We start from the raw sequence: 27,526 nt of genomic DNA, 5'->3' as shown, positions 1-27,526 counted from the left end.
AGGACAGAAATGCAACTATGCAGTGCTGTGAACACGATATTGCAACACTTCTGGCTTAATGTCAGCCTCAGGCAGGCTGCAGCTGGCAGGTGGCATAAAATACAGACGGTGGATGTATGATGATCCAGCACAAAAACTCCTGCTGTTGCGCCCTGGCTTTGCTACAGCATACGGCAACGTGATACCCGAGGGGATGGCACACCATGACTCACCACTACAGAAGTGATCTCAATAAGGAGACCAACCGTAAACAGATGCAGATCCTATTTCCCCTCCCTCAGCCCCTAGAATAATGAGAATCTCCTCCATCTCCACCAGCCTGAAAAGGAAAAAGCTGGTCTTGGAAAGTGGGGCACCACCAACTGTCGGCCTGCTTTGTTTGGTGGAGGGAGAAGGCGATCCATGGAAAGGAAATCACTGCTCAAAGCACACCAAACCCCCAAAGACAGAGCTGGCAACACAAGTGCTGAAGTGACTCCCCAAAGTGCATCCTGTTAGTTCAGGGCACTCAGGGAAAAGGCAACGCCAAAGCCAGTATCTGCCCCTTCCCATAAATAACCGAACCCACAGCGAGCGGTGGGATGGACCATTGCTCCCACTGGAGATGGCGCCTTCTGCCAAAAACCAAAGTGCTCTGCAGTCCCCTCTCATTTGGATGGGGACCAGCTGGGCACCTCAGCTGAGGTGGAGGTTTGCAGGAACAAATATCGCTGTTATCTCCTGGCCCAACCTCTGCACCACCAGCAGTAGCACTTGCGTAACCTGCACATCTTGAAGACCACCTCCATCGGCTCAGAGCTGACACGTGGCACTGAGGAGTCGCTACCAGGCAATGACAAGACAGTGATGACTTGTCAAGGTAAGAGCAATGATTACAAATCCTTTTCCTCCCTTTCCTCTGGTTTCCATTTCCAAGGAGTCAGCTCCCATGTGTCTGTACTGTGACTTACAGCTAAGCTGTGGTGGGGAAGGTGCAGCAAAGGACTTTGTCCTTTGAGAGCCACCTGGGCTTCTACCACAGATGCTTCTGCTGACATACCATGCGTCTTTGCAAAAATAAATCAAATTTGAGACGCACTCAGAAAGTCAGAGAAACAGCTTGTTTCCCACAGGCTTGGACGGCTGCTCAAAATGTTCATGGTCACAGGCTGACTGCAAAACCACTCCTCCTCTTTTTTCTTATTATTTTCATCAGCAAGTTAACCTTATACAGGCTGAAACAGCCTGCTGCAGCTTCCACTGAGAGCAACACCTGGCAGCTAACAGCCCGCTTACACAGCAAAGCTGCTGCACAAACCCTGCAAAGCCACCCTGCCCAGAGAGCCTTTCCAAGGCTATCGGCCCTCCAGCAGCCTCCTAACCTCTGGAAACCTCCAGCCACTTGTTCCAAGGGTTTGATTCTTTCTGTAGGGTGCTCCCAGGCACCACAGGTGATAGGTGGGAAGAGCAGCCGCCGCTTTTGGCCAGGAGGTCCGAGGCAGCAAGGTCCCAGCTCTGGTGGGGCCCCTCCAGCAGATTTACACGGCGCTGCAAGAAGGGTCTCTGTCCATGCTAGAAGTTACGGGACTCTCACCGGGGAGAAGGTTGTGGAAGTCAGCAGCAGTGGATTTTTAGATTTTACATTTGATAGGAAAAAAGACTAACATTTGATGTGAAGACACCCGTACGCCAGGGGGGAAGACAGACATCAGCAAAACTATGAATGTGAAACCCATTGTTCCATAAATCATGGATTTAATGGAAATCTAAAGACTGATAATGCTGAACAGGACAGGAGGGGAACGACTCCTGTAGTATCCCACTTACACCCAGTCCTAAGCAAACTGTAACATCAACACAGCCATTCAGGAAAGGTTTCCACTCAAGACTTGAGGCCAGGCTACACTCTGGGTCCGTACAGCTCCACACGGAGCACCAGGACTCAGCGGGCAGCCAGGCTGCTGGACCTCACCCTAATGCACTTCAGGAGCCCAAGAGCAGGTTAAGCTCGTTATGGAGACCTAGCCCAGTTGTAATGAAGCAGGAGCCCTGGGACATGCTCCAAAACCAGCTGGCACAGCTCAGGTGATCTCTCTGCAATACCCCTGCTGCTCTGACACAGGCTCTTGGTCCCATCATGCTGCTCTCAGCTGCAGTGGTGTGAAACTGCAGCTGTGCTGACACGGGGGGCTCTCAGCCTCATTCCGGCTATAGAAGAGAACAAGATCCCCTTCCTTAAAAAAAAAAAAAAATTGTTTCACCTACTATAAAAGAAAGAAGAGGCTCGGATTATTCTAGGGTTTGCTCCAAGATGAGAAGGGATTTTGCATTGCTCAGGCAGCAGGCATTCTTCATCTCAGACCACGCAAATACTCAGAGTCAGGGCTCTGTTTCATTGAAGGACATGAGGTTTTGATTGCGCAAACACCAAAGCAAAAAGTTTTCTCCAAGTCTGCAATGAAACTCAAAAAGCCCGTTTAAACCTGCCAGCCTTGTGTGCAGGCTCACAGACAATGCTGGCAGGGAGAGTCACACATGGTATAAATCCAGATTATAAGAAGGGATTGGTCTTTCCGTGATTAAACTTGGGCTGAACTTGGCCTCCTTTCCATAGAGGACCTTTTCATTCTTCAATAGGTGAACTAATGCCCATGGTTAATCCCCATACGCTACGTGTAAGGCCTGCCCTTCTATATAATAATCAGTACCCCTGAACACTGTAAGGACACTTATGAAGTGCCCTTAATTTACAGCCCTTGCAGCAGAGCTCAGCTTTAGGCAGGCTCTCGCCGCCTGCCAGGAGCTCACTGTTTAGAAACGCTTTTTTGCAACAACCTCTCCCAGCCTCACTAGAAACCTCATGTCTTCCCTCTCGGCACATCAAGATGCTGATGCGGGCATCTGCCAAGTGACCTCATCCAGGGAGGAGGAGGAGGAGGAAGAGAGGTTCTCAGCTATCACTTACCACCGGCTCAATGGCAAAAATATCACTGGAGAAAAGCACAGAGTCTTCTTGCACCTTTGCCCTCTGGTTCTGGAAGGCACAGGAGAGAAGGGAAAGGCGTTCTTGGAGCGTGGGGTCCATTGCACACTGCTTGAGAAAAGAATTCCTCTCATTCTCCTCCTGCTTCTGCAGCCTGCGACAGCGCCTGCAGCCATGGAGAGACACAAACCAAGCAGATCATTTAATAACATTTGCAGAGACTGTTGCGTAAGCGCAGGAGCAGCAACGCCCTGGGGGAGGAACAGCAGGAGCAGCTCAGCAAGGGGCTGACCCCACGCCACGGGGTCCCAAGCAGATCAGGTTATCACTTGTTCGCTGGCATGGCAGGTAGTTTTACGCCACACTCACGAGCTAAGAGGAGGTTTTTGAAAGCTAGCAGCCCTCCGGAGAGCCTCCTGGCTCAAAGCTACTGCCACGACTAATGGACAACCCACCAACACCCTCAGATGGCTTTTCCTCCCGTAGAGGTGCTCGGGGGAGATGGATGAAGATGAAGGAGCACACACTGCAGTGCTTCGCTGGCAAGGGGAGAGCAGCTGGGATTCAGCTGCAGGTTACCAGCACCACTCTTTTTTACCTTCCCTTTTGGACTGGCAGGGATAAGCAAACTAGATCTGCTCCACTGCCTACACTGCCATCCAGCAGAGGATCCCAGAGCATTTGATAAGCAAACTCACGGACTTTCAGGCATTGCATCACTTCAGTGAAATTAACGCGTTTATATGCATGAAGACAGAGGCCCCGAGAGGTGAAGGGACTTTGCCTAGCATCACCCAATAACGAAGGCAGGACCAGCATCTCTGAATCCAAACCCTTACATCCAGCCTTGAACCACTTCAACATTTTTCTCTTTTTGGCCTTCTCCACAGAGCTTTGACACAGGTCACCTCTCCCTTGCTCGGTAGTTGTAGCAGCAATCATTCTAGTGTTTAAAGCTGCTCGCAACCGAGAGGTGAGAAGGGAGCACTGCTGCAGAGCACTTGCTTCCCAGCTGGCACGTGGATGTGCCCCCTTCACGCTCCAGTCCCCTGGCCACCAAGGACCAGCAGGTGACTACTCGAGGGGGATGAGGGGAAGGCTCCATACACAGCACATCAGGGCAACGTGGTATAAACAGGACCGCAATCACCACCCAGCTAAATTCCAATACATTTAGAAAGGAAACACAGCCATGGGCATTACTAGCAGCACGCAGACAGAGCCTCGGGCAAATGCTGTCACCAGTGCCAAAAATACTTTCTTTGGCTTGCTCCCTGTGGAGTGACATGAGAAATGTTTTTCCACGGCTGACCTACAGCGTTGTGCATGAGGGGGGCTTCCAGGCACCGAGATGAGCAACCCTCAACTAAGCCTTCATCAACAGACAATAATTCCATTGTTGAATCCCAGAAAGTCCTGCAGGAGGGAGACAGAGCAAACCCCTGGGTAGACCTTGTGATGATCCAGGTCTTTTGGGGTGACAGCCAAGCGCAGGGTGCTGAACTGCCTCCTCCCATTGGAAAGGTCCTCTCTGCTCTGAGATCTCAAAAGCTTCTGCTACAGCAGCACAGTGGCCTCGGAGCTATGACCACCTCTAAGACTGCAAGTAAGGAAGAACAAAGCACTCTGCTCAGAGTGTAGAACACGAGCTGGCATAAGATCAAGTGCCATTGGAAAAACATTGGGTTGAAGTTAACTGTGGGGAAACCTGGTTGCTTCTGAGGGGAGAGAGGATCACTCAGGGTCCCATCTGAGATAGGCAGGTGGGAAGAGATGCTAAAAGAATGGTGCAGGGACGTACTAAGAGAAGGTCATGAGACTTTTTCTGTTAACACACTGATCTTGCACAGATGGCCTCAACGTTCGGGGCCAGCAAAGCACCCTGCCCTGTGCACTACTGGACAGGAAGGCTGAAGAAGGTTGCCGTCTTATCAAAGGTGGAGTGGAAGTAACTGCAGTGAATATCACAGCAGGTACGCTGCCTGCAGCTGTTAGGTGCTACCGCTCAACGCCGTCCCAGGTAAGGAGTGCCGACACCTTCCTCAGCCTCACAGACCCTCTGCGAGCCCAGGGACCTGGCCTCACTGACTTAGGGCTCCCACAGATGGGAATTTGCTCTCCGGGGAAATGCAACCTTTCCCCCAAAAAACATCAGCTGGAACATGGATGGAACCGGAATGGGAAGCACTGAGCTCCATTACCCTGAAGCCCAGGGGGGGACACCCTGGTGTCGTGGATGGTTTACTTGCCCTATGCCACTCAAAAAAGCACCAACATCCCTCTGAGGCCGTACGTTAGTTTTACCCTTGGGCCGTGTATCTTACTGAAATGAATCTTCCCAGTGAACCTCAGCTTCTCCTGATCCTCCTCTTCTTGACTAACAAAAGCCTTCCACTGGAGTGGGCTATGACTTTACTCCGATTGTGGATGACGATGGATCTGTGGTTTGACAGCGTGATGTAGGTCTTCCCAGCTGTCAAGGAGTTCCTGCCTAGCCTGATGTTGACATCTTCAGCGGCTCCATGAAGGCTTGTGTGAATATCTTCACCTGGAACAAAGCAAAAGGGAGACTTTGCTCATCGCCCTTGCTGATGGGAGTACAAGGAACGGAGGAAGCCACAGGGAACAGAAGTGTCACAGCCTTTAGCTGTATTAGCAGTTCCACAGATCAATACCTTTGTCACATCCTGATAGCTGCACGTGTACAGCACGAGGATGTCCTGGACACCACCTTAAGCACCTTATTTCTGGGTGGGCTTCTAAAGATTTAACCCCAAGGTGACCCTGTCTACAGGGGGACTTTTTCAGATGTGCCCAGGTGGCCTTTGGGTTGCCATCCCACTCGGGTCACAGGGAATTCTGCATCTGAGTCGTTCAGGTGACTCTCAGGAGTCGCACCTCGGTCACGGCTCGCCCAGAGTCTCCTGCAAGCATACCACCGGGGTTGTGTCTCTCCTGATCCCTTGTTGCCAACAAGCGAAGGTGCCTGGGGCATGCAGGCAGAAGAGGGAGGCAAGCAAAGTGACAGCCCCCGGCAGGATGGGACGCAGATGAGAACTTCACCGTGTTGGAGCAGCAGGGCCCTCACTTGCTGTGTGTCTGTGCAGACAGGTCGGAACGAGACTGGTGGGGCACGGCCCACGCCAACCTGCCCATCACAGCCCTGCAAGCCCATTTCTTCTGCCTGGAGCCTGTCGGTGCCTGTGCCCGAGCGTGCAAGCCTGCACCGAGCATTCCCAAGCTGTCCCACAACCCGAGCGAGCACACCTTTGCCTTCCACCTCAGACCGAAGAGGAGAGAGCCCCTGGCTGCGCACAGCAGCCGATGAACGCCTGGAGTCTTGCTGGAGCACCTGCCAGCCCTTCACCCTCCAGAAGAGACCCCCACCAAAGCGCCCTCGCTGCCAGAGCTTCCAAACTTTCATTCTTCCCAACCAAGCAGCTCCTGGGAGTCAACCATCTCAAACTTGAGCACCGAGCCTACTCTGCCTGTTGCAGGTGAGGGTTTCCAGGTGAGAAGCAAACCACAAACACGAGACATTCTCCGTCGAAATGGCACTTCTGTGGAGCGTGTTTAAAGCCTCAGAGCCAGCCCCAGCTGAGAAGGGCAGCGACCCGGCCATCCCTGGAGAGCATCCCCCTGCCGAGGCAGAGCCTTCTCCTCGCTGCACGGGTTACAGCAAGGCAGCCAGGGGATGGACCTGCCTTTCCAAGGCTGCCACGCAACAGCACGGGGGAGAGCTGGCGGTGTCCTACACGGACTCCTTAAACCCTAAGCCGGACACAATGCGGCGAATCACAGCCGTGCCAGGAGAAAGAGAGCCCCTCTCTTGGAGGGAGGTTGGGAATGAATCACCCTTCAAACAGATCTCTGCAGCCATTGCCTCACCTCCACACATGGAGAGTTCGGCCTTCGTGCCTGTATAACCTCAACCTCTCTGCTCTTAAGGGAGCCCAGGAGGAGCGGGAGGGATTCGTGGCCAGAGATGAGTTATGTTGCGAGAGAAACAGCAACGTCTCCATGACTGGACAGCCTGCTTTCTGGAATGGACAACTTAGCGTAGAAAAATAACTGAGGTTCAGAAGCGTTACAGAGGCAGGTGTGCTTTATAAGCGCTGCCTTCCCCCTCCGCTGAATCCTCAGCGTACGTTGGCAAGCAGAGGAAGCAGGACCCAAGAACTGGGAGACATGCACAGTGCTTTGAGCATGTACAACTCAGGTTCATGGAAACATGACATGAAAAATGCTCTACGAGACAACAAACTACTGCAAAATAAACTCCACGAAAACTATCATGATCTCGCTGTCTAAACCCATGGCCAGGTGGGTCTTGAAATAATGGGTATACTTCTGATCTTAAAAACCAAGCTGAAGCCTTTGAAATTTCATCTTTCTTTCTGCCCTTCTCCGAAGTACAGAGCAGCTTCTATACGAAGACTGAACAGGATTCCTCAACCTAGAAACCACATAGGAGATAGGTAGGTTTGTAGAAATATGAATGGCCTGGGAAAAACTTAACGCGGAAAAAATTGTCACAATTTGTTGTAAAACAGGAACCCGAGGGCCTGAAATAGTATTAGTCAAAATTAGAGAAAAGTAGTACTAGTACTTTTCCAAGGAATATTCCTGCCTTTGGAACGTACTGCCATAGGTGCCTACAGACACTCATCGCTATAAATCCACAAAGCAACTGGACAAAGGCTTGGCAGGTAAAACCATCAGCAGCGATTAAACAAAGACGTGAATAAAGCCTCCAGCACAGAAAAATGCTGCCTCCAAGGCCCACGAGGGAGAAAGCATACGCACTGCCTGCTTCTACACGCTTTGCTGAGCATCCCCTACTGCTGCTCTCCTGGAGAGCACTTACACTCCCGGCTGCAGGCACCGAGGACGCTTCTGAAGGCTGGAGGGCTTTGCCGGAGCACCTTCTACCACAGAGAGAAGGATCTGGCATCGTGCTGACTGTGTAAACCCACAAACCTCCCGGTACAGACGAGAGCGTGCGGATGCCAGCGAGTCAGGAGGGAGCAGCAGGTCTTTCTGCCAGGCAGATAAACTGGCACAGAGCAGAGCTGTCAGGGTTGGCCCAGGGCAGCTGCAGGCTTCATGCCTGCGTGCCAAATGAGATGTGACATTTATTTAAGACTCTTGGTTATTTAATATATAAGTCTGGAGGAAAAAAAAACCAACCCAACCACAAAACAATCTCTGTACTGTAACAGCAATGTAGCCCTAGGTGTTTCACTTGATGGGGTGATGTCCGTGGGTCTGTGCTTTGGGACGCTTTGCTGCCATGAAAGCACATTTACTGAATCCAGACGTACCTGCCCTATCGTTACTTACACAACACGATGACCTTATTACAGGCTGTCAGCTCTCTCATTCTTACATGCTTTTGACGTATTTCCCAGAGACAGCAGGACACAGCTCACTCTGCAACCTGAACAAAGCAACACATGAACTTGAAATTAAAAGAGAGGCTTCTTATACAGCAGTAGAGCAGATGCTTTGGGCTGTGCACTCCTGAACGATGCTCTCTGAGACAGCAGGAACACCACCGTGTTTTATTCCAGCATCCACCTGCACGGCTATGGCCACCGGTATCTTAGCACATCACGGTAACTTTTAACTATCTGAAAGTAAGAAACCCAGCACTGGGACATCCTCTGTGGGGCCTGTTGTGCAGGAGGAGAGGGAATTTACAGAAGAGCTAAAATATCTTTCCGAATATTAAGCAAACCCTTGAACAAGATTTCAAAACAAATTTCAGGTTTTATGAAGAATGCGTTCCCAGCATTCAACAGCCAGTACCTTCCTCCATCGATTACTGCTCTAAATATTAGGAAGCTGGTAGCCAGATGGATTAGACTGAAGAGAAACAAAACAGCACTCTGCTGCCTTTCGTCCTCACCGTAATATTCTCCCTCTATCCCTGTAACTCCCGCCTCGCTGCATTTGGATTTTAAACCTTTTTAGGACTGCATGACAGTCCGGTTCAGAATATTTGGGTAACAGGGAAAGCAAGTTTAAATTAATTTGCCCAGTTTGTCAGAAAACTATGCCTGGCTCTCACCTCTTCTAAAAGAGACAGGTCCTGCTGCTTTTTCACTGAAAATACAAGCAAGCAACAAAAGCCGAGCTCTTCACTCAGAAGGGTGTCATTGTACCTCCACATCGACCCTCTGAGCAGTTCTTTTGCTCCTGCTGCTATCACGATACCCAACTGCCTCACCATCACCAGCATATTCTGGGTTTTCAAACAGCGTGCAAAGGTCTGCTGGCACCACTTCACCACCGGAGAAGGGAGTCACTTCACCAGGCTAACGATCTCTGGAAAGCGAGAGGAGTCCCCTGCGGCTGGATCCAGCCCTCCCCACCATATGCTTTTTGCTGCACCTCCCACAGAGCTACCTCGGTCAGAGTCAGGAGCGCTGCTCTGAGCTGTTTTGCTGTCAGGAAGCTAATGGCATCACCTACAAAGTGTGCTGGGTCTCTGACAAAGGCCACCTGTCAGTCCCCACGCTCGTATTTCCAGCACTAGAGCAAAACACAGGGCAGTGACAGTCATTTTTAAGTGTTTCTCTGAGGCAGTGTTCATGAGCTACCTTCAGACATCATTAAAACCATCGCGCTGGTTACTCCAGCCCTAGGAGCAGCTTGTTTATAAACCTCACCATTAAATAACTGCTGGCAACACAGGGGTTTCTACAGGACCATTGCCCAGGCTACAACAAAGCTCAGGGCACCCTAATCATCACTGCTGCCACAGCTGATGCTGTCAACAGCTAAAGTCCCCAGCAAAGCCCCCTCTGAGCCCATGCAGCCCATCGCAAGGAAAGGATCTGCTACCCCAGGGCATTGCAAGCCACCGTGAGACAACAGATGGGCAGGAAAAGGGAGATGGAGAGCAATGACCAGCCACAGCGTCTACGGGACAGGTCGCAGGCTCTTCAGACAGCTCTCCTGCACTTAGGAGTCACCTTGCTTTCCACCAGGCTCCTTGCTGTGCATCCTCCTGTAGTGGAGCACCCAAAGTATTCCCCATTACCTCCTCCGCACCGTGCTTAGGAAGGGCTGTTGGCTTTGTTACGGGATGAAATACTCCAGCGCAGGAATATCTGGCAGCCAGCACAGAGGCTTTGTGCTGCCCAGCGTGAAGGACCCTCGCAGAATGGATTGAAAGGACAATGAAACTGTTGGATAACGCAAGACAGCGCTGCCGCATATCCAGGATGCCGTGGGCTATTTTTAATCGTTATTGCCACTACAGCCATGAAACGCTGCGGTCCCTGATCAGCTGAAACACTGCTTTTGGCCCACGGGGAAAAACAGGGCAGGAACCTTCATTCTGATTGCCTGGCAAAGGCATGCTCAATACGCCACTTCATAAATCAATCACCCTTCAAGCTACTCTTCCGCTTCTCAGCAGACGTTGATTGATCCACGAGGAAAGGAGACTAATGAATGGTCAGTTCTGCCCCGAAATGCATCCAGGGTTCATGGCACCTAAGAACATACTAGTGATCTCCACTGATGATAGAAGAGACAAGCTGCAGTCCAGGATGCCCTGCAAAGAGCTGAAAACTACGTTCTTCCAGAAATCCTTCACAGGCTAAGAACGGGAGAGGCGGCGTCACATGGAAGTCTGCTTCTGGGGATGAACAAAACAGCCAAAAAGAGACTTTTAACCTCCAAATAACCCTCCTAGCACCCACCCCCCAGCCGTGCTCATGCAGTCAACTCCACGGGTTGCTTTAGCAGCATTTTTGTCAGAAGGGGTGACACATAGTTTTGGAGATATAAAGCCATGAATAACAAAAAAAAAAAAGATCAAGCAAATGAAGCACAAACTTAATTTCTTTTCTTCTACCCTCAAAGCGACAGACCATCGGCTTTGAAACACAAGGCCCTAGAGAGGGGCGAAGGCCATACTCTGTTTGCAAGAAATTTAACAACCTTATCTAAAACAGTATATATAAAGAAAAATCATTGTTACAAGCAGTTGTGGAAAAGGGGAACAAAGACAGGAAACGGTTGTTAACTGTTAGCTGATCTGACATGAAGGAACACTTTGGAGACCAATTATACTCACCCATCAGTCTAATTGATTTGAACTATAAAAGCCTATATAACCAATTATTTGTATAAAGTATTAGTTACCAATCCTCAGTCCGTTGCAGCCCTGCTACGATTCACATGCAAAGTCAACATATAATCGCACAAAGTCCTATTTACGCCTCTTTTTGCCTACAGTATATGCCACCCTGCACTCGCTTTGAAGCAGACGTACAAGAACATAAAAGTCCAACAGAAACTAGCCAATCCTGCTGGGAATTCTCACAAGTGAAGGAAGAAAAGCACAACATGCACTCACGACCTGAGGCAAGCAGAAAGGAAAATCCCTTTGCAAAGTTCTTAAATGCCTGGCTGTCCAAGGAAAAGCTAGAGCAGCCTCTTGTAATAACCACGGCATCAGAGCCTGGCTTACACCTTTGGATAACATGGGAAACAAGATCTTTAAAAACTCACCAAACAAAACAAGTTTGTCTGCATCTGCTAGCACTAAACACAAACGGAAATAATTACATCACTTCACGCACTACAGTAAAGCTCTGGAGCCAAGAGGCTGCTGCTTAGGGAAGCAGAAGGTTTCCCCACCTCTCAGCACTGGTAAGAAGCCACTACCAGCCTGCCTGGTGTTGAAGGGTTGGAGAATTGCGCGGCGATGAAGAGCTACAGACCTGACCAGCAGTGGCACACAGCGGTGGCCACCAGAAGCTATGGGGCTGTTGCCGTGAATTTAGCTCGATAGGAACCGAACACACTGCGACATCAGAGCCCCTGTGAACGCTCACACCAGAGTAAGGTTAAAACCAGAAATGGTTTTGGCATTCCCACCCTGGTATCCCGCACGACACAGGCACAGCTCAGGTCAAGATGCAGCGAGGCAGAGGGTTTGCTCAGGCAAGTCCTGAGCCTCCTCCGCTCCGGCTGGAGTCAGTACAAACCGCGAGGGCTCAGCAACCTGAGTGATCTCAGGAACGTGAAACACAACAGAGCGAGGGCTGAACCTCAGTTAAACCCTGCTGCCTATCCACATCCATCAGTGGGTTTGCAGAGAAAAAAGACAAAGAAAAAGGCTTGATCTAGAGGCTAAGTCAATAGGATTTTCATTTTGTTTTCAGACAAGTTCCTGGAAGCTACCGATGGCAGTGCCAGCCTGGCAAGATGACAGGACCTTCGGTAGAAAGGGGGCTCTTAAAGGAAAGAGAAGAGAGGCATGCAGAGGTGGTTGTCTTCTCCAAAGTCTGCACAAAACCACAGACTAGTATCACAGCGAGGTACTGTTTTACTCTTGCGAGTAGCTGAGATGCCCAGAGGTGATGGCACACCCATGCTGCCGTTACTTGTTCAGCCTCAAACATCAACAAACACGTAGGGCTGGGATTTAATGAGCTTCCTGCATGTGTACAGTGGCCACTAACACACCGCCAAGCCCTTGTGGAGGTGGCCTCATTTACCAAAGTAAGCCGATTCAGCTAAGCCCAGCATCAATTTCAGCTGAAGAAAGGGATTCAGCACCCCAACACATCGACATTCCCGGCTGGGAACCCCATGCTGCTCTGTGCAGGAGCTGAGCAGTCAGTAACGCCCCTGACAATTCCCCTCGGCCCATACGCAACGCGATGCAGCCCCTACCACAGTTTCCCACCGTGGCCGAGATGCAGAGGCTGCGCTTGCCCTGCTGCCAGCCGAGCACACCTGGTTCTGTAGTTACCGTCATCTTCACCAAACCCAAATGGCTCTAACACACCACATCAAACTCTCTGTCGTGCCACAGGTGACTGAAGAGCTCCACATCAGCTCCCTAATTAATCGTGTTTCATATGCCTTGATTTTTCCTGTGATCTCATGCCTCCTTTTCCCCCATTTGTGATGAAACCTCGGTGTTTTCTCAAGCTGGCGGTTATCACTCACAGCTCCAGAGGCTGCCGCAGCACAGAGAAGCTGCCTGTGGTTAGACCGAGAAGGGCAGAGGCACCTCAGGGCAGTGGCTCAGGCCATCCTGCGTAGGGCAGAAGACCCAGATCCTCTTCTGACATCCCCTGCCACCCTGAGCATTGCTGCCGCACTAAATACAGTGATCCCCAGCCAGTTCTCCCAGATCTACCCAAGATGCTTACGTTGCCCTGAGGAGATCTTGTCTATCGTGCAAGTGTTGGTGCTGGCTTAGAGGAAGGGGAAGATCTGAGGCCAGCTCATCACGCTTACTGACCAACCCAAACCACACATCCCAGTAGCTCTCCAGTGCTCAGTACCAAACCCCCCTGCAGCAGCCCCCCGTGTGCGGACAGCCTAAGCAGCAGCTGCCGGCCAGCCTTCGGGACTGGGGGGGGCGGCGGGACCCTGCCAGGGAGGAGACGGCTCCGGCAGGGCTTGCTTCTCCACGCTGCAGGCTGGAATCACCACCCCTGACGTGTTTGACAAACACACAGATGTGGTGCTTCGGGACACGGTTTAGTGGTGGGCTTGGCAATCCGGGGTTAAGTTGGACTTGGTCATCTTCAAGGTCTTTTCCAACCTCCATCACTCTATGATTCTACGAGGCTGATGGCATTTGCCCCACACCTAGCAAGCAGCAATGGGGAGGAAACGGTGCTGGGGACCCCCTGCTGTCAGGGCCAGGCAGCAAAGCTCAGGGGCAGGGGAACAAGGCAGCCAGAGCCCTCCCTGACCCAGGGCAAGGCAAGCTCTGCTCCACATCATCTCCAGCTCCCAGCGTGCTGCACTGAAGAAGCCTATTTAGCTGCTCTCTCCTGCCATACAGGAATAACCTGAATCTGGCACAGAGCAAGTCTTGCCGCCCAGGGCTCAGGAGGGGAGACATGACTTCACCCACTTCCTATGGGGACAGGAACTGAGCCAGCGCAGGAAAACTCACCCTGATTAACAACCACGGAGCCAGAATCAGACCCTGCTCGCACCTTCTACCTGCCCTTGAAGTAAGCAATTGAGGAGCCGAGGCTGAACTCCCCCAGCTGTGCCCTGGGCGTGCAGAACCACAAAGGATGCTCTGAGCCTGGGTCTGCCATCCACAGCAAACAAGCCAAGATTTGCTTTAGCACAGCTCCTGCTCAGCAGCTGTCAGCCCTCCTGCAAGCTGTGTGGGAAGTTGAGGGAAAACAGGGTATTCATCTGCCAAACACCTAGATGGTTCCTCACCAGGCTTTTAGCACAAGGCTGGAGGCTTCCAGCAGGACTAAAACCACCGAGAACTACTCCTGAGCCACACACGTTACCTCTCTTCTGGGGAAACTGCTTTTTGGGGCTCCGAACCAAGGGGAGAGAGAAGAGTAATGGAATAGGCAGTTCTGCTTGAGGGCTGCCTCCTCTTGGGTATGCTGTCTCCTAAAATACTCCTATGGGTATGGGTTCTGATCCTCCCCTCAAAGAGGGTGAGATCCTGCCCCCAGGCTTTTGCTTCTGCGTTAGGCTCACAGAACTACTGAAAGAGAGCCATCTGCATCGTTACTTTTATTACTGACAGCAATAAAAGCATCTCAGTATATAGCGCCTCTCAGCCATGCACAAGCTCAGTGGTGCTTTGCTAATTACTGAAGTTTTCTGTGCTGACAAAGAGATGCCAAGGGATGCAGCAACCAATGGGGAAAAACTGCACAGAGGAATTTCAGTGCCGCACCACAGATCCCCTGGGCTAGAAGCGTGTTGTAGCGCCTTGCCACAAGAGCCAGTGGGCACTGGAGGCACCCACATACAGGCACAGGATCTGGTCCTACACCTTGAAGACCACCCATCATACTATACTAGTACTCGTTGGAGACAGGAGCCTACTGTGAGTCAGCATTTAGGGAGCTCTGAGTAGAGAAGCAATTCTCCTTCCACAACTCCAAGCATCTCTCTGGCACCTCCTGTCTCTGGCAGCCTTCTCCACCTGCATGGAGCACCTGCCGTAGACGTTATTGTTTCTGGATGGCATTGGACTGGTGGATTTGCTTTGCACCTCTGGCACACCTCTGGAAACCCGTCATGCATCTCCTCAGCCACGTGTCCCTGAGCAAAGCTCACCTTCCCACACCAAGCTGGTGCTACGCTGCCAGGTTGCAATAAATGTTGTTACTGCAGCAAACTGGGTTTGGTGTACAATCAGCAGCACTCAGGGCAAGCAGCTTGGGCATCATCTCACTTGAGCAGGACTTGACAGCTGAAAGAATATCAAAACTTTATGAATACTGGCTTGGTTGAGACTAGGACTTACCTCCATAAACTTATTTTCCCACATCCACACGGTCCACACAGGGTGGGCTGAACGTCATCTGGGAAAGGCCAGCTGACCGACAGGACTTTCAGTGGTATTGAAACCTTTTCCAAAGCTGTACGAGTGCTTCGCACGCAGGTTTCAGAAACCCTTTCAAGTACCATAATCTGATGTTAAGGTGCTGGACAGGGATATGCTGGAGCCCAGAACATCCCAAGTCACCCTCATTTCAGTACGAGCTGGGATTTTTCACACCCAGACACATGTACACAGGCGAAAAGGAGGAGTTTAGGCACGTAAAGCACTGAAGGACAAGTTTTCATTGTAAATCATTACGCTCATAGCAGCAAACATTTTCTCCACGCTCATCCATAAATTTGTAGCAACAGAACTGCCACCACACACACAGTCTATCCAGGGGACAGTACCTGTGCTCCTAACCAGCCCAAAGGACACACAATTTAAATCAACCAAATCATACGCTAAGGGAAAAATTGTGACTTGTTCACATGGAAGAGCTCCATGCTTGCTTAAGCAATGCTAGGGACAGATCTGACCCAGCTTCAGCAGAAATTTAAGCAATGTTCACCTGATCCTGCGTAAGTCACCCTAAGAAGGGTGTGATCCATTGAGAACTACTGCTGCCTGCGAGCAAGTCAGTACCGATACACAGCCAAGCGAGGGAAACGCCTCCCAACACCTTAAACTGCTGTTTTGCTCTTAGCACTTCTGTTTCTTAATAAACACTCTGTTGGTGGCTCCGAAAGAGCAACCCGGCTGCTTTCTGTACGCGCGTCACAGGGAGCCTGCCGTGGTGCCGGACACATTAGCCAGGGCTCGCCGCGCGAGGTCAGGGAACGCTGTCTGGTGCTCTGCACTACTCCTGCAATAAGCTCTGCACCACACCTCGAAAGACTGATTGATTAAACGTTTCTGCTTCACTTTAGCAATTAATCTCAGCAGCCTTTCACTTACCTGTATGCTTCAAAGCTAGAGAGATAATCCCTTCATTATCCCCTTGCTCTCCTTCGCAATTCGTAGTTTATTTCAAAATAACTGCAACATTGTACTGGCAGGCAGGAATGAAATCCTGGGTTCATCTCCCAGGGAGCTGCACGTGTTCCTGGGAAAACACCCATCTCAGAGCCGGCAGAGAGTTTATCCCCGTGGCCTACCCACACAAATCACTTTTGCAAAGATCAACTATGGAGGAACCAGCTGTTTCAGTAAGAACAAGACTCTCAGGTTTTTCAAAGCAAGCCACAAAGATCCTGGCCCTAATTATTCGCTCACTCTGTTCCGTCACAAAGTATAAACCCTACGGCCCTAATCTCCACTGTCACTGCTCATCTGCCCCAGAGAAATTCTAGCCCTCTGAATTTTATCCTATAGATTCTGTATAGGCGTACAAATAAGGCACTTTTTTGTGCTTCCCTAGCTGATATTTCAGTCACTCTTCCTAGAAACTGTTACCCAAAACAATAAGCTCCTCTGATTGAGCATAAACCATTCTCCGTGAATATGTCAATAACTGGAAAACGTTAGACAAAGCTGAAATAAGTCGTAAGGCTACATAAGCATTTGGAAGATACAGGAGCATTTGTAACTCCACAAACCCAAGACAACTAAAATGCTCTTTGCCGGGCTAAAGCAGCACACAGTATCACCTCGGTTAGGACACCACACTTCCAAGGACCAACGCTGAGGAACAGGGACAAACCAAACCTCCCTCTCAAGCGAGAGGAAACACACGCCAAGTGCCTTCATGCAACTGAGGAAGCGTCTCGTTCGGCACCACAACATACCCCTGCTGAGCCAAGGCCGACAGAAGCATTTTAACATGACGCCTTTTCCTAAAGATATTCCCCACTTACTCTTGAGTGAAGCTTAAAGCTGATGGTGTTTCTGTGGCCTGATCTCAGCTTCTCCTAGCCTAACATAAATTTTACACCTATCTCGGGAGGCAGCGAGCTCTTCCTGCCAAATCCCAAGAGCCCTCAAGTCCTGGCTGCATTAGTCCTGATGTCGTGAGCTGTGGGACGCAGGTGGGAGAGGGCAAAAAGAAAGAACAAGGGTCTGTGGCAAAACAACATAGAAGCAGTGCAGGGGACAGATGTGTAAGAGACAGCGGCATTGGAGCGAGTCTGACAGAGGCACGCATTCCCACGTTGTGCTTCAAACGTAGCACCACCAAGGAATGAAGCTTCACACGTGCGTATGCACACCGTAACGGAGAATCAAGGTTCCTCCCGTCTCCGAATCAGCAACTCCCAGCAAAACCCGATTCCAAAAAAACTCATTCCTGCTTGAGGGGATGCACTTTAAAAGTCCCCTAAGCACCAACTATTTGTCACTTTTCTTTGAGGCAAAGCCGGGACAGGGGAGATACACCTGGAGAGGGAATTAAGGTGACTGGGACAACAGGGAATGATGGCAGATGACAGTCACGGGAGGTGCTGGGTGGAGAGCACCCAGCCGACGCCAGCATCCTCCAGGGAGAGACCGGCACACAGCCACACAGAACAAGGGCACACTCAGCCTTTGCCCCTTACCTGCTCACTCAAGCACCGAAACATACAGAGGTTTTGAAATAAAAGGTTGTAGAAGTAGTCTGCAAAGCACTTAACATTTTTCTGCTTTGAAAGGTCTCTGTTTCTCTGTTCTGAAGGACGCAGAGACTGGGCACCATGCAGCGCCCAGACCTTACCTGTGTCACAGTGAACTGTCAGGGGTCTGGAATAATCACCAGTCTTCTCTGGGTGGAAGTCCACCGTTACTTGCATGGCATCGCCAATCCCAAGAGTCCCAACGGAGGGATCAACAGAGAAAGGGCTGCAACACGGAGGGGCACATCAGGATTACTGTGGGACATTTGGGGACTACGTTCCTTCTGCCGTCTAGCTCACTCCAGCTCACCTGTATTAGCAAGGGGCCAAGAAACCACAGTCAGCAGCAGAAAAAGAGAACATACAGGGCCAGGAACTGAGCCACCGACCCAACTCCTGAAGAGCTCCAGCCCTCAGAAGATCCTAAGCTATAAAATGACCTCGTCTCCCCCATACCCTGCATCCAGTTTTCTGCAGCAAGGCTCAAGAGTCTGACTGCTAGCGATACGATCGGAGGAGGGTTTTTGAAGGGCACGGAGATGGCAAGAGTTATTTGCATGCACAACTTGACACTGAGTTGAATCCGTCTTTTCCTGCCACCTATAAACCTCAAGAGATGCAAATGTCAAGGCGATACCTGTCCCAGTGAGAATACACCCTGGAAATCAGACAGGGAGAACAGAAGTTTATTCTTGAATGGCCAGAGAATAATTAGAGTTTAATTGGCAGAATTAATCTATCTATCTTTTTTTTTTTTTTTTTTTTTTTTACCTTGAAAGCATCCTGGTTTTGCCTCAGAAAGGGCACATTTTATCAGCATTTCAATGAAAGCTGTTCTAAGCAAAGAAAAATCTGTACGAGTGCAAAGGCAGATTAGAGTGATACAGAAACAAGAAAAGAAGACACAAAAGGAGTATCCCGTTTACAGCCTGAACAATTAAATCTCTAGCTAAATGAAGCACCATTACCAGGAGCATTTCAAGGCACCTTTAACAGGAGGTTTTCTGCGTATTCACAAGCAATGCAGTCTCGGGCTCTGGGCTGTAATCCAGGCTTGGTAACTGTTTGCTTGGCCTACTAGAGAAATTCTGTGCAATGTGTGGGAAATATTATGAAAACGTGTCGGTGTACTTTAGATTTAACAAGAGCAATTATGATTTGTCACCAGGGAAACAGCTCTCAGCTGACAGACATAATTCAGTCCTTTAATGCTCAGGGAAAAGTCAGATGCAACATGTTTCTGCACAACAGCAGCTGGGCTTTGCGGCTCTTGTACAGCCTCACTTGGAAAGCAAAAGTTATTGCATTTAGTGCTTTGCTGCTGGTCAATTTGTCACCTTAAAAATATGTTCTGCAGAGTTTTTCAGTGATTGGGGAATGCAGCCCACAAAAATAATGAGAAAAATCGGAGCCATGCGCAAGCTGAGCTTCGTTCATGTAAGCAGTGACAGCTGATGAAATTGCTGGAGTTCCTGCTCGTTAAGGAGACACTGATGCAATTGGGGGCCTGACCTGCTCCCATCACGACTAGCAAGAACATCGCCAGTGACTAATGGGGAAGCATTGGGCCTGCAATGTTCACGTGCTGGACCTGAGACTTTTGAGAGGGAGGAGGAAAGCCAAGGCGCCGCCAGCCTCAGAACCGGGCTGCTCTGCATGGCCCTGCACCTGCACTGGGGGTTGTGCCTGGTTATACTGGGCAGGGCTCTGCTGGTGCTTGGCTGGGATCACTGCCTGCTGTGGGAAAGGCACAGAAAAATCGCCCCCCCCCCCCCCCCTTTTTATTTTATTATTTTTACCAGAAACATTGCTGGAACAGAAAAGCTGCTGGTTAAAGGCCACACTTCAGCCCTGCCTCCCACCCCATCCCCTTCCTACTCCGTCCCCATGTCTGCATACCCCTGCCCTCAGATAGCTGGGATGGGAATGACACTCCTGAGGATGACTTCAGGGGATGCCCGAGAAAGTAGATACCTTCGTATCTTCAAATTACCAGAGAAGAGGATTCCACCGAGGTCAGGACTCATTCTCAGGACTGAGAAACTGAGCGCAAGTCAGACACCGCACCTCCTGCCTCCCACCCCACGCTGTACCCACAGGACAACTTGGTTCCTGCTGTAGCAGGAGCTTGGTAACCCTCACGTAGACCTGGTTCTCCAAGACCCAGAGGGATGTAAGGTCCATGCTTCACCTGAACTCCGAACTTCAGTCCACATCACTAAGCTGTTCCCTGCAGCCTACAGATAAGAGATGCTAAGGAAACGTCCCTGACACACTAATAGCCACACGAAAACCACTGCCAACAGACGAAGCTGGCAGGCTAAACTTTGGCCTTTTAGCCATTAATTGTGAGCTGTTCTTTATGGTAATTCTTGTCCTGTTAGATCTACCCTTGTAATGAGTAACTACTGCTCCTGACAAAACAGGAAAGATAAGGTTTGGAGGTTTATTAATAGCTCTTCTTCTGACATGCTTTTTAACTATGTCCATTTGTACGTTTGCTTTGTTGTACAACATCTAAACTGTCACAGGTCCAGATCTCCCAGCGGTGCTTTGCAATCCCCAGCTTGTATAAACTCATCTAGCCGCACCAATCTGAGGGAGACCTTCCCAGCAGAACCTGCTGAGCTCTTGCCCGTAATTGCCCTTCAGAAAGGGAACAACACCAGGTTAGTAAGCAATTTCATTGTGATCTGTCTTGGTGTTTACATCTTGCTTGCTTTCACCAGGCATCAGCTCCCCATCTTGACAAAGCTGGGCAAAAGTTAAATCCCATGAGGACACCACGGGCAAAATACTCCTGGCAATTTAGCAACCAACTGACAAGTGAACAACGCTGACAGTTCTGTGGCTCAGGCTTTCCCGAAACCGCGCTGCCTTTTCTCTTGCAACCGTACGTTTAGTCAGTGCAGCGTGCAACGAGGCTGCAACATCCTTCGTCCCATGGTATGTTTCTCTTCTACAACCAAAACCCCTTTACTCCACTGGTGCCTTAATTTGCATTATAAAATCATCTGAGTTTGTGAGAATTGATTTCATTAAAAGCTGCCTCCAACCCCAAGACCGACAGTAAAATTACTGGTGATTGAATTGCCTCGTCTGTCAACTAAGACCTATTGCAGGAGAAAAACCCAAAGATCATCTAATCTTGGCATACATAATGTTTTGGTAATGGTATAAAAGCCAAAGTCAAGCACTGTAACCACTCCGGTAAAGACAGCCTGTTAGGTCAAAGCATCCAAGACTCCATCTCCATACTGAAAAAATCCTGCACAGAGCCAGCATCTCACAAGCTCTCTCTTTCCCTCTTTCCCTGCACGTAGGCTCTGTTGTCACATCCCTGTACATCCCATGGTAACTCTCCAATCCCACACCTCCATGTAGTATAATGGGCACTGCAGGGAGGGATGCAAGGCGGCTCCTAGCACTGCGCCATGTAGGATCATTTCCTGAGCTTCCAGAGCCTGATGGGACATTCCTAAATGGACCTTCTCAGACAGATCCTCTCTAACCCATAGCACAGCACAGCACAATGTAACGTCAGGAAAAGGCAGTGCTGCACCGAGAGCTGCTTCCAGGCACCATTTTCAACTGAAATGTACTGGAGTGACATTTATCTCCGTGAATGCCGTGGAGAAGAAACTCACTATCCAGCCTTAACAATGAGAACGGCAGGAAGAGATTTTTTATATTTATACTATTTTTGTTATTACTACGCTATGCAGTGAAGAGCTGGGTATGGACATGCAGGGGGAGGACAGGCACAAAGACAAGCTGCATAATGGGCAGTGCTTCGGTGTTAGGGTCCCTGCGCCCCCCCACCCTTATTAAAGAGGAGTCAAAACGTGGCCATGTTTTCTGGTAGATCCCATGGCAAGGGAGAGTTCTGAACAAGCAACAGCAGAAGGATGCTGAATTGGCCCCGTGGATTCATTTGAGAGCTCTGCCGTGGAGTGAAATACACCACACAAGTCCTTAGATAAAGTTGTAAGAGGCAAGGAATGTCCTTATGAAGTGACCCGCTGCAAGAGCAGAGCTCGCAGTACTGACCGAGAGGAAAGGTTAGCATTGGAGATGGGCTGAAAAATGCACTGAAGGTGAAAGCTGGTAGGTTACGCTTGATGCCATAGAGAAGGGAATCTTGAGAAAGGAGGCAGAGAGAAGTGACAGGAGCAGCACATTGGACTAGGAAACTGTGGCGCCTGCAGCTGCCTTGCAAAGGGGCAAGAGCCTGAATTCGCCCAGGCCAGATGACAGAAGTTGCAGCAACTAAGAAGTCTCAGTTGTGCAGAGAGAGAATAAAGGACACCGAGGCCAGCTGATGGTCTACAAACTTTGATCTCTCATTCCCTTCTACTCCACTAAGCCTCCTCCCCCTCTCACGTGCACGCACGCTTACACATAGCGGCACACAAAACTATTATGTGATATTAATGTTGGCTTTAACACAACACTACATCCGTACTCAGCAGAAGTTAAGCACACACTAAAGCTGCTTCAGTTCTCCACTAACTAGGAAGAAGCTAAAACAGTCCTGAATTTAAGTCTGTAAGGCTGGCACTCCTACCACCTATGCCATAACTCTTAAATACTGCGTCTCGTATCTACACATTAAGCTCTCCATGACAGGAAACATCACGCATTAATGTCCAAAGCACAGGTTTAAGTGTTTGTGATGCTGAACAACCATTACGGGAGTCATTCAAACGAATGCATGACATTAAACGAAAAACTTCCCCTGTCATTAATAATGATGCAGCCTTGGTCACAGCCTCTAACGCAGGGAAATTAATCCCCTGACATGAGGAGGAAAGCGGTCTCTCCCATGAAAGCCTCTGTAAGTAGAGTTGTTCAAAGACAATTAACAGCTAATGACCTAATCGCCTGTGGAGCAGTGTATTGGTGTGACTCTCCAGCCAACTTGTCATGCCAGCCGGGAGGCCAGTTCTTTTCTGCTGGGGTTGCTGGAGCCACTGAGCTCACCTGGGACGTCGGGGCAGGCACAGCACAAGCAGCAGGGAACCCACTGTCACCCGGTGCAGTCCCCAGCACTGGCTGGAAAAACCACTCCTGGCCCACCATGGCCTCATCGCACAGGGAGAACGTGGTTGTTCTGCTCCCAGGCTGCAAGGGGACGTGGTGACCTGGTCAAGAGTGGGCAGCACTCAGATTTTGAGTGGAGGATACAAGCTTGGGGGAGTACAGTCGAGATACTGGAGGGCTGGGCTGCTATTCAGGGGACACAGCAGAACCGCATGCAGCCGAGGGATGGAAAATGCAAAAACCTGTATTTGGGATGGAAGAATCCCTGGCAGTACAGGCTGGTGGGCACGAAAGCCTTTCTACAGAAGAGGAGCTTAGGGGCTGGAGCACAGCACATACAGGGAGATGCTGGGATAAATGGCTTTGCACAGCCTTGAGAAGGAAAGACGAAGGCTGGTATCACTTGGTCTTACTTTTCGTGTTGAGTGCACACCTGATCAAACTTTGACACTGGTCTTGCTTTGAGCACTGTGTTTGCTCAGATGATCTCCAGAGGTCTCTTCCAAAGTTATTCTATGATTTCATCTTCTCCAGCAGCCCAATTCCATTTCACATGTTCCCCAAATTTCTCATATTATTTCCTATACATCTGTGCATATATATAGGCAGATGGTAGACAGACAGGCATTAGAGGAACTCAACCTTTAAGAACGTTCCCAATGAGGAATTCATTATGACATTTTGCTGAACACTTAAAGCAAAAAAAAAAAAAAAAAAAAAAAAAAAGAGCAAAAAGACAGGAACCTCAGAGTGTTTAAAAAGAAATCTGAATGAACGTGGGGGCGACCTAATTAGAATAAAACGCTGCTTATATTCAAAGATCATCAGCTTGAAATTTCAAACTGGCTTTCAAAAGTTCATAACGAAATGGAAGAGATGACTGATGCCTTTGGCTGACATGGGAAATCTTACCAGCTTTTGATCTCTGCGCACATGCAATCCAGTCATTCAGAATTGTACTTTCTTGTGTAGTTTGAAATAAAGCTTTCGTAACGCTTCCCATCCCTTTGTTGCAAATCAGGATTGAAACATTCAATCGATGAAGTTCAGCATAAAATCCGTATCAAGCAGGATTCAACATACGCTGTATCACTCAATAGAACAGTTGGCAAGGACATTGCCAAGAGATGCTACGCACGACTGGGTACTTGTTTTGGTGGTGACGACTAGATCTGGAAATCCCAGAGGGAAGATGTACAGGGATTTACAAGTTCCTGCCTGTGTATTTCCACAGTGAAAAGAAGCAGCCTGCTTGAATAGCATCCTGGAAGCCTGCTTCAACAGCCTTGCCAGGCTTTGGTAGAAGCCTCTTGGACCTTCGCATTTCCCAGGAGAAAGAGCAAAGAGCCTTCTCTTGACCCCTGTTTTCCTGGGGAAGAAACCGAAGCAACTCAGGTGCACTAAGGCAGACAGCAGGTCTTTGCTGCATTCTGGACCTCAGCTCCTACACCAAAACCTCTGGGACCAAGCAACTCGGAGCTAACTACCAGCCAGCTGAAGTGGTTTCCTTGCAGGTGCAGTTTCCAGAACGCATTACCCTCTCCAGTTCAGCAAACTGGAAAACCACTGACTGTCTTCTCAGACCAAGAGGAACAGTACAGGCTGTCCACGACACAGCACGCATCAGGCGCTTGACCAGGAGACTGCCGAAATGCCACGTGCTTGTGGCCTCCCAGGGAATGGGTATATTTGGCCAACAGGGCCACATAACCATTTCAGAAGGTACTGGAGATCAAGGAGGTTGCTGGTAGCTACTACAGCATGCTAGAGCACTTTCCAGGAGATCTGAGAGAGACAAAGCTCTAGAAAAGGCTCCCAACCCACACACCAGGTATTTGCTGCACCTTTTGCCTGTGCGCCCATTGGCATTCTGCTTTGGGGCTAAAGTGCAGGTTTGTAGCCGCTGCCAGCTCATCTCCGCTTAAGAGCTCATTCTAATGAAGAATATTGGATCCCAGGGACCGGATCAAACCTACTGGAAAACCAGGTTCTGGACCCCACAGGGTTTTTGTCAGGGTCTCAATACCAGTTGCTTTGATCTATCATCTCTGATTGCACTTGCTACTATAGACAAACTGCTGGTAAAGCTGACGATAAATTCTTAAATGTCCCTTCCACCAGCTCAGAGCTTGCCCATTTCTTAACACTGCCCTTGGTCTGCAGGAACTGAGCTCCTAGAGCTGTCGTCTGCCACGCAGGATCTTATACAGCCCAAGGGCAGTCCAGCTGCCTTCCTACATTTGCTCGTTCCATCTAACAGAATCAGTCTTGCGCGACTGTGCACTGAAGACACCGTTGCACTATAAAACTCCACTCTGCAGCTTACAGAGTTTTAGCAGAGGCTGCGCCATGCTTCAAACACTATAATCAACAGCAAACCCCACGTGCCCTGCCCATTTCCAGCCACGGCAGCAGTACGGCAGCTCACATGCTCTGGCTCCTTTTTGTCACCGTTTACCAACTATACTATCACACAACAGTGTTTTGCGCAAAAAGAGATGAGCTCCCTACCTCTGAGTGCTGATGCAGTAGCGGGCCGCCCCGTTACCGATGTTGCGAACCAGCAGTGTTTTCTGGGTGCTGTACTTGACTGGACAGGCTGAGAAATTCACCTGGTCGGGGAAGTCCAGGATAGCTCGGGCACCTATAGCTCGGAAAGGCACAACAAACTTCTCCCTTTCTGTGATGCAGATGAGCTCGTGGAAATAAACCTGCAGGGAAAGAAACAATCTCAGCACAATGTTTTTAGTACTTTCCCCACGGCAGAAGGAAAACTGCTGTTTTCTGTGACTGTAGCAGTATCATTCTGTAACGCAACAGTACTTTTTACCTTCATGAGCTTTCATTCCAGTAGCATGACTTGCACAGGGTCGTTAACTTGCAAAGAAGAAACAACCCCATTGACTCACCTGCTTTTGCAGCAAGCTGGCAGCACCACAATTATCTGATGCTTTGATTCTGAGACACCAGAACAGTCTCTTCATGCAAGGGATCACAGCACTAACGCAACCTGCTTCGATCGCCACTGCAGACTATTGGAAGCACCACTGAGAACCCAGCTGTGCCACAGCACTAACTCCAGTGCCAGCAACGCGGCGACCTCGTTGAAGCTTGGCAGGGGATGCTCAGGTACACTTTCAAAAGGACTTCACCACATGCATAGTCAACGGTCAGTCTTTGGTGAAATACTTCACAAGCTGGGCACAGTAACTGCGGCAGCGTCAGGGCAGTGTAGGGTACGGCTGTATTTCCTGCCCCTTCTCACAGCGTTACAGGGCCAAGGCTGGAGACACGCACCCTTCAAAAGCCACCTGATCCACCTCCCCACACCAGAGCTGGCTCAGCTCCAGACCCAAACTGTTTTTGCGAGAGGTTTCACAAGTACCTAAAAGCGCTAACAGTTCCACCCCTGCCCTCAGCAGCCTACGCCAGCTCTGCGCTAGAGTTAAAGGGTGTTAGTTCTTCCTGTGTCTGAACTCCGTTTCCCTTTACATCTCACCCCAGCCTCAGGGGACACAGGAGACAGCTCTGGCTGATGCCTTAATCACACCCCTCTGTAAGGTCTGTTCTAGAGGAGTAAGTGACGGGGTGCCTGGTTAGCACACCCACCCCAGGCAGGCGGCATCGGGAGCTGCACACGGGGGACACTCAGACACCCCGCCAGAGCAAAGCTGGCTGTGCAGTCCCAGCCACTGCCTTCTGCAGAACAGAGCCAGGCAATCCCCCCCGCGCCCCGGCTGTCTGGCGTTTAGCAGCAGGAAGGCAAATCAAATTACCAAAATCATGTTACTGTAGAGATGAGCAGAGCAGTCTCCAGATGTATGGCGTGGCATCGCTGCACTGGAACTATCACCTTGCCCCCACTGAAATCAGTGGTAAATCTGCTGCCATAGGGCCAGGAGCCATCACGCCCAGCAGCGCTCTTATTGATGAGCTGATAAAAACTCTGCTTCTCGTCACTCACTGGCTGCCCTGATTTTTTCCTCAGTGCTTTTAATTAATTTGATATTTTTATCACTGTTGAAGCAGCAAGCACTTTAGGATTTTAACGGTTTAGGAATTGCATACAGCAGCAAACTCCCTTCAGCAGAACCGATCCAGACTCCCCCACAGCTGGGATTTCCTGCTCCCGTCCCCATCCCCTCCTGGAAGGGCCCTAAGGCAGCCAGCCCAGGCACAGACACGTACCTATTGCTCTAACGCAAGCACTGACAGCCAGCGCCTCACCCACCACCCAGCACCTCGCCTACCACCTGCTCAGCTGGGGTTTAAGCTTGTCAATACAGATGCTGCCCCATCCAAGACAAAAAGGAATAATCTCTTTTTCTAGACATCTCAAATATTCACCCTAGAAACTGCAGAAGGGCTTTTGCTTTCCCTATTTGGAAGGTAAAATACTAGGAAGGGAACTGCAGCAAGCAACCTGCATGATTTAATACCGCATTTCAGGAAAGCGTTTCATCTTCAGCAAGTCGTTCTGAATTGGCAATTTTGTACTCAATCTTGCAGCCTAAGCCTTCTAAAATAAAAGCTATGGGCAGCCCATATGAATTTAAAGCACCTGTTATCTGGCTACTTCACGTCCTGCACTGTTTCGGTCCTCAGAAACTCATTAGCAAATGAAGAATGTTATTTGCT

This window comes from Falco punctatus, assembly GCF_963210335.1.
Source record: "Falco punctatus genome assembly, chromosome: 10".
NCBI classification, from domain to species: domain Eukaryota; kingdom Metazoa; phylum Chordata; class Aves; order Falconiformes; family Falconidae; genus Falco; species Falco punctatus.
The sequence above is the reverse complement of the archived record's forward strand: the minus strand, read 5'-3'. Positions refer to the sequence as shown.